Source organism: Sinohyriopsis cumingii, chromosome 19 (genome assembly GCF_028554795.1).
Source record: "Sinohyriopsis cumingii isolate HCF-2022 chromosome 19, ASM2855479v2, whole genome shotgun sequence".
NCBI classification, from domain to species: Eukaryota; Metazoa; Mollusca; class Bivalvia; order Unionida; family Unionidae; genus Sinohyriopsis; species Sinohyriopsis cumingii.
Genome location: NC_142979.1, coordinates 58,893,454 through 58,909,160, shown reverse-complemented (window position 1 = coordinate 58,909,160; position 15,707 = coordinate 58,893,454). Strand labels below are relative to the sequence as shown.

The following is a 15,707-nucleotide window of genomic DNA, read 5'->3' as shown; positions in this document are numbered from 1 at the left end:
ACACAATTTATTTTCAACAAACTGTATAATGTCTGGACTTATTTGTAATAGGGTGCATGTCAATGTCATATTTGCATGCATAAAATGCATTGCTCTCCTTGCTTTTCATACATATCGTTGTTATGAGGTAAATTTGACATTGTTTGTATGAAATGACATACAAATCCTCATACATTATTCATAGCATAGACTTAACCTGCATAATATCATTTTGAAGACTACTGCAACCCCGGTGTGGGGTGGAACTGGGACGGTCCTTGAATTTAGGGATGATAACTGGTTGACAGTGCCGACGGATAAATAACTGAAAAAAAGCCTGAACAGTCCAAAATAGTACCAGTTTGTAGTAATCCATGGTCAACATCAACGAATAGGCTCTGTTATATATACAGACAGTTTTGTATAATTTCCCAGTTCCCTGCCCTTTTATTGGGTAGCATAAGCGGATCGTGGCATAGACGTCATCCATATGATCGTGAAGAATGTAAATCCAGTTTTAAGACACTTCAGTGGTTTACTGTCATACAAAATGAATTTATAACCAAATATTTGCCTATGTCTACAAGGATGTTTTCTGAAAATATATAACCAAATAATAGTGTCACCTCTTAGAGTTTGTACAAGGGATCGAGACAGTATACATTACGAATAGGGTAGCATAGACACGGGGGTTCTGTCGAGTATTACACAAAATATTTCTGTATTAGAATACGACAACACTTAGATTAATAATAATAATAAGAAGAAGAAGAAGAAGAAGAAGAAAGAAGAAGAGGAGGAGGAAAAAATATCTGGCTCATTGATGCAGTATATTTTACCCCAACCCATCCATATAGTAATACGACAATATTTAAAACAAAAATAAAATAAAATTAGTATATATTGGCGCAGTAAGACTATGTCATATACAACACCTGATGGATTTCCTCTGCCCAGGTTTCATACGCGTATTTTGTTTTTTTTAAATGCCATGAGGTACTTACCTAAATTCGCATCAAATTTTAATCTTTTTTAAATAGCATTTTTAATTAAAATAAATATAAGCTTCAAAATGGAGATAGAAATAATGGAAATAGTAAGGTCAATGCAAAGCACATTTTGCAAGGTAAATACAGAACGACATCTTCAAGATACGGTTTCTGGTTGCTAATAGAAAATCATTTGGATTCGACCCTCTTATAAATCAAATACAGTTAGCGTAAATTACACATCGCGAGGAGAAAATTACAGCCTGGAATCTAGTAGTATCTTTTGTGATAGCACCATGGTCATTAAGTTATTGAGGAAGGAATGATGCGATATTAGATGACAGTCTGTAACAATCACAGAAAGCCAAAAGAACAAAAACTGCAAAGCTTTGCGGCAAATAACTCTTATCCGTTTTCGTTAAATAAATGAAGATTTCAGCGGCTTGGTGTATATATTAATAAACCATTAATTTCAAATAGCCCACAATCCTACACACGAAAAAGTATCGGAGACGTTATGAAAAGAATTATATTGGGGTAACATAAGACGTTGGGATTATATAAGTCCTTGGGGTAACAGAAGACATTGGGATAAAACATTGGTATGACTCCCTATAAGGTTGATTTGGCGAATGCAAAAAAAAAAAATGTTTTTTGTGCATAAGCTAGAAGGAATTCTAGAAAAGTTAACCATTGATAATGTTTATATTCTGGATTTAAATAGAGCGCAGGAATTGTTAGGTACTGTTAACAAAGCAGAGATAGTACGGCATTTAAAATACACATAAAATTTACTATGAATTAAGCCAGTGTTAGCACTTCTAAAGTCTACATAACAAAGATAGTATGGTATTGAATTAACACATGTGATTTGACTACGAATTAAGCTAACGTAAACACCTGAAAAGGTTACATATCAGAGATGGTACGGTATTGAATTAACGCGTGTAATTTGACTACGAATTAAACTAACGTAAACACCTGAAAAGGTTACATATCAGAGGTAGTACGGTATTGAATTAACACATCTAATTTTACGACGAATTAAACTAACGTAAATACCTCTAAGGGTTGCACGACAGAGAAAAACAAAGCCGGTATACACTGCCTTAGTTGGGTTTATAAGGATCCTATTATGCATATGTTAGATTTTTGGGGATTGTTCGGGTACAAGACTGGCACGTATGTGTTTGGTAGTCGTTTGTGAAAAAAAAAAAAAAAAAAAAAAAAAAAAAACTGGTTTAACATGATTGCAAATAAAGGGACAGCAAGCAAATTATATAATACATAATCATTTCAAAGTGCTTACAGGGTAATACTTAACAATGGACCATTTTACAAAGTTGAATCAGTCGAACATTGGAGAAAGTTCCTTAACCTATATCTGACTCTTGCTTTGTTAAGGAGAAAACCCATAATGTTACACAAATTGTCTATTGGGAAATAGAACATAGAAAATATCAGGCATCGGATATAATTTTTGGAAGATTTCAAATAAAATAAAATGGTTGGCTTTCTCTTAATCTGATTTCAGCTTTAACTCGTTGCTAGAAAAACTCATAAGTTGCCAGACCAGCAGACCATTACACTTAACAAAGAGAGTATTCCGCATGATAAATCAAACAGTTGTAACGCCAAATTGAAGTATCAATTCTGTTTGAAAACTGTTATTCCTAACGAAAAAACTTCATGGATTCTGTATGGACTATGTAAAATTAGCATCCCAGTATTCAAAAAGATAAAACTTACTCGATTTGGAGAAAATAACCGTCCAAACATAGCATTTATAGACTCTTACAAATGAGAGACACGAGTGGATTAAGGTATTCAGTTCAAAACATTAAGGAGTTTACAGAGCAAAATCTTAACAGGAATAAAGCTATAGTTCTAATATACGTACGTACAACATTAGGATGAGCTGAATAAAGCCACAGTTTGAACATACGTACATACAACATTAGGATGAGCTGAATAAAGCCACAGTTCGAACATACGTACATACAACATTAGGATGAGCTGAATAAAGCCACAGTTCGAACATACGTACATACAACATTAGGATGAGCTGAATAAAGCCACAGTTCGAACATACGTACATACAACATTAGGATGAGCTGAATAAAGCCACAGTTCGAACATACGTACATACAACATTAGGATGAGCTGAATAAAGCCACAGTTCTAACATACGTACGTACACCATTAGGATGAGCTGAATAAAGTCACAGTTCGAACATACGTACATACAACATTAGGATGAGCTGAATAAAGCCATAGTTCTAACATACGTACGTACAACATTAGGATGGAAATGCACAGCGAGTATTCAGCTACAGCGAACAGAATATACATATGGAAAAACTATCACACAAACCTGAAGATTTAACAGAAGGATATGTTTACACCAAGAAGCTATCAAACATGTTACATACAGAGTTAAACGACTATACAATGTAGAATTATCTAGACACATTGGAGTGTTTATCTCCACCTATTGGTTGGAGAAAGCAATGGAAGATAAAGCTGTCGACAATAAAGTCAACGTTAGCTTCAAAGTTTTATAGGGTAGTGATAACTCAGCTACCAGCACTAAGAAATGTTTTTATATTTGGCAATACATAAGGATTGGGTAGTAATAGTTTTTTTGATAATTGTGCACGCCGTTAGTTTACATTTTTTATGTAAAATTTTGTAGATTGTGCAAACAATTAATTGCTGACCTACTAGTTGTTCCTGCCTCTCTTGCCTTTGTAATATTAAAAAGTAACATTACTCAACATCGTTCAACCTTTGGTTTATAATTTATAAAACCTATTTACAGCAAACACAATGTAGACTTTGTAAAGTACTTGAGTATTTGTGTTTTTGTGTGTTTTGCTTTGTTTTTGTTTGTGTAATTGTTCTTTTGTGGATTTGTGCCCTTGAAAAAGGAATTGATAACTTTTTTAAGCGCTTGGGGTGGTTTCGCATCCGTTTTGGCACTAATGTTTGTCGTTTTTTTTTGTCATATCGATTATTTCCCTGACTAACACAGTGCCTTTGAAAAGAATGTTATTTGGCGTGAGATTTGTAACACACACACACACACACACACACACACACACACACACACACTTCAGATTCAGGGTATCTGCCCTTTTAGTGACCTTAGCATTTAAGGAAACAATGTGCTTTGACTTTTCTTGTAGAACTTCTAATATGTTAGGAACAAAAACAATTATTTTCCACTGGGGTAGAATCCGATACATGACATGTTTTTCATACTACAAAAATGCATAATTTCCCTCAAGAATGACAAATTCGTCCGATATATTGTACGTCCTTGTGTTGCCATGTTTCAAGGTCAATATCAAGAGTCATACACCTACATACATTTTGGACATGAATGAATATGAAATCGTAAAAGAAATCGAATCATTCCAATGGATGAAATATCTAAGAACATGAGCGCCCACAGTCACGTGACCCCCCCCCCCCCAAATCATATCAAAAATAAAATTTCCCGCGTTTACGCACGGAACTACACAACTAACTCTCCCGGCCGTGACTGACTACCCCCACCCCACTGCAAAAAAATCTGCGGTCTCCCATGTCTAAGTACCCTGTATTATTTGTCCGCAATTTCTATGTGAATGTCCATCATTCACAATCCGATTAAGATGAGATCTCCACTGTCCTTCACATAATAATAATAATAATAATAATAATAACAATGAGGACTTTGTATAGCGCCTAATCTTTAGAAACTCTAAGCGCTTTACAATATTAGACAACACCTATAATGATATGATTACAAAAACAAACACCATGAAATTAGAAAACATTATAAAAAAAAAAACATGCTGAGAATATTTAAGGTAGGAAACATTATATGGTCTTTAAGTTTGTTCTTGCAGCCGAAATAAGTGAGAATTGAGAGCACTTTTGAATGTGATCACTGTCTTTGTGTCTAAATTCAGTGGGCAATTCATTCCACGTTGTTGGGCCTTGGTTTGCAAAAAACGCTGTCCATATGACTTTGTTTTCATAGCGGGAATAATGAGTATACGATTGTCAGAAGAGGAGCGTAAGTATCTTGCTAGTGTGTACACATGGGTGAGGTCGGATAGGTATGTTGGACTAGAGTCCGACAGTGAAACGTAGCACAGAGAACATATTTTGTGTTTGATTCTGGATCGAATGGATAGCCAGTGTAGGGTACAGAGCAGCGGGGAGGTGTGCTCTGATCGTGGTACTCTAAGTATAATCCGAACAGTGGATATCTGATTTTAATTAGATTGCATTATTCATAATTTATCGAATTGTATCAGCACTGATCGTACACTATTACACTGAAATACTATTTCTAGAATGTACAATACACATTACATTTTGGTTTCATCTGTACAATACACATTATCTTTTGTTTTAAACTGTTGATTACATTATTATATTTGGAGTTTGGTCAGTTACCATAAACCTTGTCATGGCACTGATTAGAATGAAACGTTCTATGAGCGGAAAATTCCATGAAACCTTTAACATGCAATATATCTTTGCTGGAAGAAAGTAAAACAAAGTAAGCGCTATTATTGGATTGATTCACGCAACATGATATGTGGCCATTACCAGAATAAATATTGTACAACACGGATAGACTTCGTTTGCAAGTATTTATCAGTTTTGAAGTAGTAATGAATAATATAAAAAATAGGCTTGTGCCAGTCTAATCTTATTTTTTGATGACGCACGAGAAAATGTATAGTTAACCCGACTGTTTAGGACGCACACAGTTTTGTTCGAAGACTGTGCAAATTGACTTTAAACTGGACTCAGAATCTTTGATGTTTTCATGTAATACCGAAACGAAGCAGTGTCACTACCAGTATTGCTGAAGACAGTAACACGAAATACAAAATAAGCAGGGTATAGTTCACGAACCATAAAATCGAGCCGTTTTTGTTGTTGTGTCTGAAATTTTATGTCTAATGAAAGCAGATTCGCACAGTGTAGCTTTTTCGAATAGTTCCATGTAGCTGTTCTTTTAAAAACTAAAACTAGTTCAATATATAATTGCTTCTGTGTCTTGTTTTTCCTTTCATTGGGCGTTACGCATTTTTGCGATACGTTATTGTTTGTATTTATGTTCTCTGATTGTCCGGATAAATGAAGTTTTGTTTTGTTTGTTACAATGTATTTTAAACTTGCTCACATTTTGTTCAGAACTCAACTTACATGATACGTTTATAGCGTTTATGTCCCTATTAGTAGAACAAGTAGACTCTACACGGATTATCTCACAACAAGACTGCCGATAGCAAAGAAAATATAATTAATATAACTAAGAAATTTAAATCCTAACAGATCTCTCTCTCTCTCTCTCTCTCTCTCTCTCTCTCTCTCTCTCTCTCTCCATGTATGCCTTTATTATTTCCACATTTTAGCTGGGACTTGGTCTCTTGCTAAACTGCTGGATGGAAATTAGTGACACTTGATACGTGAGCTGACCATGCGGCAAACATTTGCGAGAATCGTATATGATTGGTACCTCACATTCCCACTCCACCACCACCTATCCTCAGGGGTGGGGGTGAAAGTTAAAAATTATCCAAAAATCGCAAAATAGTTTGACAAAACTTTATATAGACAATAATAGTAGAAGAACACATACTATATGTAACGGATTTTGGGTCGCAATCCCTATAGTCACTGTCCACGAGATGGTGGGGTGCAGTCGTTCGTGGGGGGGGGGGGGACGGAAGCTGGATATGTTATATAAATACCCCCGGGATTTACTATGGCAAGCCATGTCAGTGGTTCGGGTTTATAATTTGAGACGAATGTGTAATTTACTATGCATTGCTGTCGTTTAATAAGTTTGTTATTAATAGGGACATGGCTACATAAGTTGCTAAACTTGAGTCCAATCCCAATGCTGACACTTAGCATCAAATTTATGTAAACCATAAACAAAATTTCGACTGTAGACTGCAATCTTAACATTTACACGACACCTACGTATTATCTCAATATTCATCGTTCCGTTTCATTCCAATGATATGTTCATTTCATGACGGCAAACGCTTCATTGTTAATAAACCACACTTGTCCGCATTTTACAAGTACCAGTACCTGGGGGGCACAATTTCAGCCAAACTTTTTTTTCCTGATAAGAATTCATTTTATTCTTCCACCTAATTAAGCAATCAAAGACTTAAATAATAATAATAATGGCATTACAGAGCTATATTCTCACTTCCATTCATGCTATATAAATAGTCAAGGACAAAAGTGATAGGTAACAGTTACTGTACTGCTCCAGTATTAGAAGTAATTGTTCAGTACAATCTTAAAATCAAGCTCAGGATTATCTTTCTTTTCAAATAAAAAGGACACGAACGTTCCCTTAATCAAAATACTTAAGGCCTTCCAATACGCGTCAACAAAGCATACAGATGATTAAATATCAATTCATGTAGGTCTACATATAATATTTCTTTTTAAGGATTTTTGCCGATGATAAGACGGCAATTTACGGCTTGTTATTTAATAGCAGGCATACACTTTATCCGAGAGCCTTCGTGATTACTTTTTTATTTGTCAAGTGATAGAAACATTTAAAATTTTCTTTGGCGTTTTCATTTTCACATATGATCACACAGGTCTATTGGAACTTAATAGCGTTCTGTTCCTCATAGTTTTCAATTACACGACATGATTTTGTTCCATCCAAAAATCGTTCTTTACTGCACTTATTATGTGCAGTGTGGTAAGTTTGTGGGTCCATGGCCAACAGGTCTTGAGCAAGCATAGACAGCTTCCTCCAGTGCTTGTCCGGATAAGTGATTTTTAATGCCACACCCTATGATGTAAATAAACGGATAAAACTAGGTCACGGGCCGGATCTGGCCACGGGCCGTATTTTGCCCAACCCTGGTCTAGAGCGTCTGCCTCTTGGTATTCTGTTCTATGTGTCGGTTCAAAGGTTCCTTAAATTTTTCTTAATACCCTGTCTTTTTAAGGTAACACTTCTCGCCAACCACACCCCCTGTCTGACATCCCCTGTGCGGATGCGGGTGCTACACAGAACGTGTGATATTTAATTATTTTTATAATCTAAAATCTATTCTCATTGCTTTTAGATGATTACATTAAGTGTATCACAGTTCATTGCGTAGGGCATTAAGCGCTCGAAACAATGAGTCACTCTAGAAAGAATACTTGAAGAAAACAATGAGTCACTCTAGAAAGAATACTTGAAGAAAACAATGAGTCACTCTAGAAAGAATCCTTGAAGAAAATAATAAAACTCAAGAAACATTTTAGTAGCATATATTTTATACAGAACATTATTAATCATCATATCCAAGTCATTAAGTAAACAGTATTTGCCGTTCCTACCAACTATGGTCATTAACGATATCATTATTTTTAAAAACAGAATCAAACTAGAATTTTTCATTATTGTTGAGTGTTTTCCCTAGTTATTCTTTTTTTTAAAAAATCCAAACATCGTTCCAAACGTACCATAAAGTTCTGCTCCCAAGAAACGTATCAAATTATTAAATTGTTGCGCAAATCCAATTTCAGCTTCTGCCACGACCGTTCATTGATCATAAGTATATTAATATCTCTCTCTCTCTCTCTCTCTCTCTCTCTCTCAGCTATCTTACCTTTATTATAATTGTATGAAATCAGATTAATTTACTGCCGCTATCCATGCAACATTTTATATTGATTGTAGGGGAAGGGCATATTCTAAGTTATGAGACATTTTAAGCTCGAACTCCTTTGTAAACACGTATGGCAATAAAATACCTTTAAACCAAAATTTACAAGTATTTAAAGTCACTCAGTGAAGTAGTGTAGGAGAATCGTAAGTGATATTACCAATGCATGCATAACCTTATTTACATACTGTAAAATATCTAATTTATATACCGTAAAATGCTTTATTTACATACCGTAAAATACCTAATTTATATACCATAAAATACCTAATTTATATACCGTAAAATACCTAATTTATATACCGTAAAATAGAAGAGTTTAGCAATGCCATTTAAAAAAATTTATAAATGTATGAAACAAAGCGAGTAATATTCGAGACATTTTCAAATCGCGAAATATCTAACTTAATGCATTCATGAGAAAATGAAAAGACGCTGATTTCCAGTAGTTTCCAAGTTTACTTCGAATCTCTGACGGTTACAATCATGAAATGTTATTTGCTTAAGGATATCGTCATGTTAAAATTATGGTACTGCGCCACTGAGGTCCTGAGTTTGATACAAATAAAAAATGTGGTGTGTGTCTTTAAATTTTCTAAGTCAGTATACCATCATATACTGTTCTTAAAATATCAGTGTGTATGATTCTCAGTTACATGCACAATTCTCAATTTCTTTTGTTTGATCGCTATTCGTTTTTTAATTTCTTATTTAATTTATTAACAATCTAGATGGCTAGTTAAATAGTCAATCAATTAACTAGCAAGTTAGCTAGTTATATATTCAATCAGTGAGTTAATTACCTAGTTAGCTAGTGTATATTGTCAGTTAGTTACTTATCTGGGGCCCTTGGTGGCCGAGTCGTCTAAAGCGACCGACTTTGCCGATCAAGTTGCCTTCTCATTTCTGGGTTCGAGTCTTGAGCCAATGGGCGTATGTGAGAAAGCTTGCAAGTAGTTTCCGGTGGGTCGGTGGTTCTATACCGGGCTTTCCTGAGTTCTTTCTTCACCATGCGTACTGGCCACCATGTATAGCCTGTCACGCGCTGAAAAATGGCGTTAAACCCAAAAGAACAACAACTTATTATCCACCTTAAATGCTTGTTAGGTTGTCAATTATTTAACTAACGTGTTAGCAAGTTAGATAGTACGTTATTTAGATATATAAACTGTCAGTTACTTAACTAATAAGTGAGTTTGTTAGATAGTCAGTCAGTAAATTATTTAGTGTTAGAACTATTTCGTTCACTTTTGAACACTGCAAGATGACATGTTTTCAAAGGCTATTGCTTATTATCGTTTCTGACTGGGCGTAACGTTTGTCTCCACGTTTCCTATAGAAAACATCGCTTGCCTTCAGTAACAACAGTTCACACACGGGCTGCATGTTATTGTTATAAGTAGCTACAACTAATATAGATTTAACCAGGGTCAAACAGGGGCATCGTGAATCATGTTGTCTCTGAAATCAAATACGCTACAAACGAGCGTGGCGAGATCATTTTGGAGTTGACATTGATCCTTTGCTACTCTCCATCTGAAGGAATAGAACGATGGTTTAATTTGTTAAACTTGTGTGAATTAAAGTACTCGCTATCTAGGGTTTGCTTGGTAAGTTTTGTCATATCTTTGAACAATCGGAATCATTAGTGTAAATTATACTTTCGTGGGTGGCAATCGCTTATATCGTATACTTACAAATAAAGATAATGAATTTAAACTGTGCATGTTCATATCTTTGACTGTGTTAAAGAATGCAATTGCTAACACGCGTGCACGCAAGCTCAAAAACCTGAATGCGTTATAATAATAATATTGCAAAGTGATATTCCAAAAATCAATGTTTCATTCAAGTCAGTTTAGGAATACGCCTAATTATTTGTTCGCTTAAAGAAACAGTAACAAACAAACAAAGAGAGAGCGTTGGTTCCCTTTACAGACACGAACAACTACTTTTCTTCGGTGGTATGGCAAGAAAGTCCACGCATTAGAGAGCAAATAGTAAGTAAATGTTACGAGTTCAGAAGAGGGTCTGCAACAGTTGTTAATTGTTCTTTATTCAATGCAGTATTTTGTTAGTCGCATTTACAAACTATAAGTCGAACTGCGTGATGCATGTTCCACATGCACTGTACAGCGTCAAGAATAAATAACTAATGTGATGTAACTGGTTCCGTGCGGCAACTAGTGCAGACCCTTTATCACAATTACCCAAGTTCATTATTACCTAAAGACCTAGCATTAACTATGGAGATGACCTTCCAGAAAGAATACGTGCAAAAAACTTGTTAAAAAATATTGATTCATTTATAACAAGATAACCCGAGTCTCTGACTCCGCCAGGTACAACATTTTCAAACACATACCTTGGGAGTTTGGGTCTAGACTGAAGACATTCGATTAGTCAGACTTAACAATGATCGTCCGAGTTATGTTGGAATACTGAGATATTTTCTTTTTCTTCTAAATTTAATATCTTTACATAACTAAGGATTAAAGAGATTCAACGTTTCGCATTACTCGTATATATACGTGTGTGACGTTTTCTCAGCCCCAGTTAGTAAGTCGTGTATAAACTAAGGTATTATTACAAGCCATGGTTTGATGTCTAAACATTACCGCAGGCTAGAGTTAATCTATTACGCAAGGTTATCGTGACCAGAGAGAAGACCCGGCATCTTGGATCGGCACAGGTGTTAGATCGAGCGACTTCCCACCTATTTGTTACAGCTTAGTTCTAAGATCAGATGAACCCGCGAGGGAGCGGGGCGTGTTCTAAATCCGTCCCCACGTGGACAGACAGCGAGAGCACATTGTCTGCTACGTTTGATTGGATATGGTCAAAGCATCAACTAATCAAAATTGAGACAGAGGGAGCGAAAACAATTTCGATCCGAATGATAACTTCTAACTAGTGAGCGAAAATATAGTCTCGCCTAGGAAGATTTCTGAGCAATATAGGGTTACTACGAGGAAGCCACTCGTAATTTGGCGGTAAAAAAACATAGAGATGAGTTTCTAAGGAAAGACAAAACTTCTTAAAAGTCAGTAAGTTGTTTGCTCGATTTTTGCAGAATATTACGGTAATGTAATTGTAATTATATGTAGCATGTATACTTAATTACTATGATCGTTTAGTACGTATAATTACCTCTGTAGTGTTCATTTACAGGCGTATTTAAGTATTATGTCGAGAATTGTGTAGATTGTTAGCTTGCGGTCAGAACTAATTTGTCACAGCAGTTATTTAATATATAATACTAGGTTGGGTGTAGTGTGCGATGAGAGGACTAAGGAAAATATTGTACCGTCCTTGTGTTTTCACAGGAAGCTTTTTGGGGGTCGGAACTTCCGGTTCAGTTAAGTCCCAAGTCTCTGAGAAGTGAGACTAGCAGAGCAGCCAGAGTCGACCAGTCTAGTCGGCGGAGAGTCGAGGAGGAAGAGGGAAGGAGTCGAGAAGGAGGAAGTGCAGTAGGAGGATGAATATAAAGAAGTCCAGGAGGAGAAGGCATTGGGAGAAATCGGAAGGAGGATGAGAAGGAATTGGAGGAAAAAGAGAGAAGAATAGACACGCCCCCATATATATATATATATATATATATATATATATATATATATATATATATATATATATATATATATATATATATATATATATATATATGTATGTATGTATGTATGTATGTATGTATGTATGTATGTATGTAAAAATTCATCCGATTTGCAAAGAGTCCATGATATTCACCATGTGCAGATTAGAGGACTTATTACATCCTCGATTAGCTATTATTTTACAGTAATTGACCACATGCGTTTCTAGGTAATGACACTTACTTTGGGATTGATGTTAAACTAAGAGTACCGCAAGAAAATGCACACCGGGCTTTAAAGTTTTATAGTGATTATAAACTGATTGGACCCTTGATTATGTACAGTGCCGACAAGGGTTGGGGCAACCGGTGATATATCCCCGGGGCCTGGGCCCATAAGGGGTCCCTGGCCGAACAACACTTTGTAATTTTATAAAAGAAAAATTTTGTTTGAACAAAAAGCAGGAGAGGCCCAGGTGTTTCTTACCCCAGGGACCGCGATCGCTCTCTACGGCCCATGCTATGTAAAAATATTACCTTTTTAAGAAGTTGAATGTTCCAGTGTTTTACGAGCGATCATCCTTAAGAGACGTTCATTTCATCCAATGAGATTATCCGACAGTTAATAATTTACAGAAATCAGAAAGGCTTTAATGTTGTATATTAATTATTATCTCAATGATGGCTTCATTTTTGATGATTGCAAGGAAGACAACTTTGTACTATTTTCAAAAAGAAGGGTTCAGTTTCTCGACATACACAAACAATCACGTATTTCCAGCATTTGAGGGCATATGTTATCAAGGCAATCATCATCTCTTTGTCCATGCTAAGCCCTGTGAGACACAATATTGGCAAGACATTGCGAGTTACCGTCGGTCATTGAGGTAAGATTTTGTTTCCTGTTGTTTCGGGATTAAATCTCTATATCGAAGGTCTTAGCAATGACTGATAGGCACACCCCACACCCATGATGATACCCATCTAGACAAGTAAAACAAATGATTGCATTCAGATAGAATGAACATATATATATATATATATATATATATATATATATATATATATATATATATATATATATATATATATATATATATATATATATATCCCACAATTTTCTTACAGAGAGTGCACAAGATAAGATCGGTGCCAGTAAAACTCCAGCATCGCCTAATCCAAACGCAATAGAATGGCGCACACACCAAGTACCTAAACGCTTAACTCGGCTCTTAATTCAACAACAATTTGAGAAGCATCTGCAGATGCATATCCGAGTTGATAATTTGTTTCAATTCCTTACAATACTTTTAGGTCGTTTTGTATAATCCAGTATGCATAAGGTATTTGATTTTATAGGGTTTGACAATCCCATAATCCTACCGATCGCATATTTGTCCCGGCTGACACAGAAGTAGGTCGATAAATCAGCACATACCTGAATTGATACTGGCTGAAGGTTTAAGGGTTGATATTACCTATTGATTAAAAGTTGCAATTATTTGCTGACAGTTTTGTCATCTACACACATCGGTCTACATTTTATCCACTTACTGGTATTTCTCGTGGCTGTTGAGCTACGGTCGGTTGAATTTTTTTGTTTTTGTTTTTTTGTTGCGATATGTACGTAATATTTTCTGATCAAATCTTGTGTTTTACGATTTGTAAATCCACATGGAATGGCACAACCCTCTGTCCTGTGGCCTTTTGAATTTCCAGCTAGATATGGTTATTATCAAACACCATTACTAATATTTATTATGTAGTGCCATCGCAAGGGGTGGGCGATACCTGCGACCGCCCATGGCCCTAAATCGGAGGTGGAGGTGATTCGCCATTTCGCAGATCATTTTCTTTTATTCTAAATTTTACTTATACAAAACGTACAGCTTAATCATTAATATGCTTGTGTTTAGTTATTATTCTCATTAGTATTCATACAGTTAAGTAATAAAAACTTTGCCGTACATTTTCACGGGGGGGGGGGGGCACGCCGTTTTCTCGAACATAAACGCGAGAACGCCCTGCCTAATGGCAATACTTCCAAATTTGCTGAACAAGTACTCAACGACTTCAAGTCTCTTGACAAATAACATTACGTATCATTAAATGGTTCTGGAATTATTTTGATGCGCGCGCGTGTGTGCAAAAGAGAGAGAGAGAGAGAGAGAGAGAGAGAGAGAGAGAGAGTTTGTTGCACGAGAGAGAGAGAGAGAGAGAGAGAGAGAGAGAGAGAGAGAGAGAGATTTGTTGTTGTTGTTGTTGTGGGGTTTAACGCCATTTTGCAGCACACGATAGGCTATGCATGGCGGCCAGTATTAATGGTGGAGGATGAAGTCGGGAAAACCCTGGAAGAACCACCGACCCACGAGAAGCTACTGGCAAGCTTTCTCACATACTCACATCGGCCGAATCCTAGACTCGAACCCACGCAGACAGAGGTGAGATGGCAGTGATCCGTAACGGTGAGCGCTTTAGACCACTCGGCCACTCGGGGCCCCAGAGAGAGAGAGAGAGAGAGATATCAGTCATGATAGCAATGCAGCAAAGTGTATAGCCTTTAAATCCTATGGTAATGGGAAAGGCAGGAAGGATAAATTTACGCAAATTTACCAATGACAAACGTTTTAGCTCAAGTACCATAGCACGTTTTTATAAATAGTTCATAGAAAGCATTCCAACTATATAATAAAGATTGGCCATGAAAAATGCATACTATTACTATTTCTTAGATGAAAAGAACACCTGATTTGGACTCGAAGCCCAGATGCATTGGGTTTGGTTGCTTTATTTGAATTTATATATTGCCGTATCGAACAATAATGCTATTTGTTAAGGCGATATACCGTATGGAGAGCAGCTGCTGAAAACATTGTATCTTGTTTGTTTTCACGTTATACTTGACATCCGACTTATAATGTAGTATTTATTATTTATTTATTTATTTACTAACTGATTTATCACACGGTATTGAAGAGCATTGTGTAAGGTACACTAGACAACTCGACTTGGGTGAAATTAAATATTCATGTTTTCTTGTGTCATTTTTATGGTAAGAATATCGATCTGTCCTAGAAATTCATACTCCATAACATTAATACAGTCATAAAATATTTGTCAAATGCGTCACTAGTGTCCAACTCTTCTGTTTGAAGCAGTTCCTCCAATATCGGCGCCAGAAGTATCATTATTACAGCGGAAATAGTTATGACGGACATAATTTTAGGGGAGGTAATTACAAAATAGTTATTCCTTTTACGTCTCCCACCATACGTCCCCATAATGTTTGCAGTATGAAATATTGCAATGACAACAATTTACTCTCAGTACTATTTTCAATCACATCACACGTTATTGTTTTCTTTTTGGTAAGGGTTTAAGTATATGAAGAAAAGAAAATTTTTGTCTGTCAGATTTACTTACCCTGGGAAAAAGTGAGCT

The 15,707-nt window shown here is 35.9% G+C and overlaps 1 protein-coding gene across 3 annotated transcripts in view; it reads right to left on the bottom strand.

Moving 5' to 3' along the window:
• Positions 1–15,707, bottom strand: part of LOC149775779 (uncharacterized) — a 45,186-nt gene that overhangs the window by 27,900 nt on the left and 1,579 nt on the right. The window lies entirely within an intron of this gene.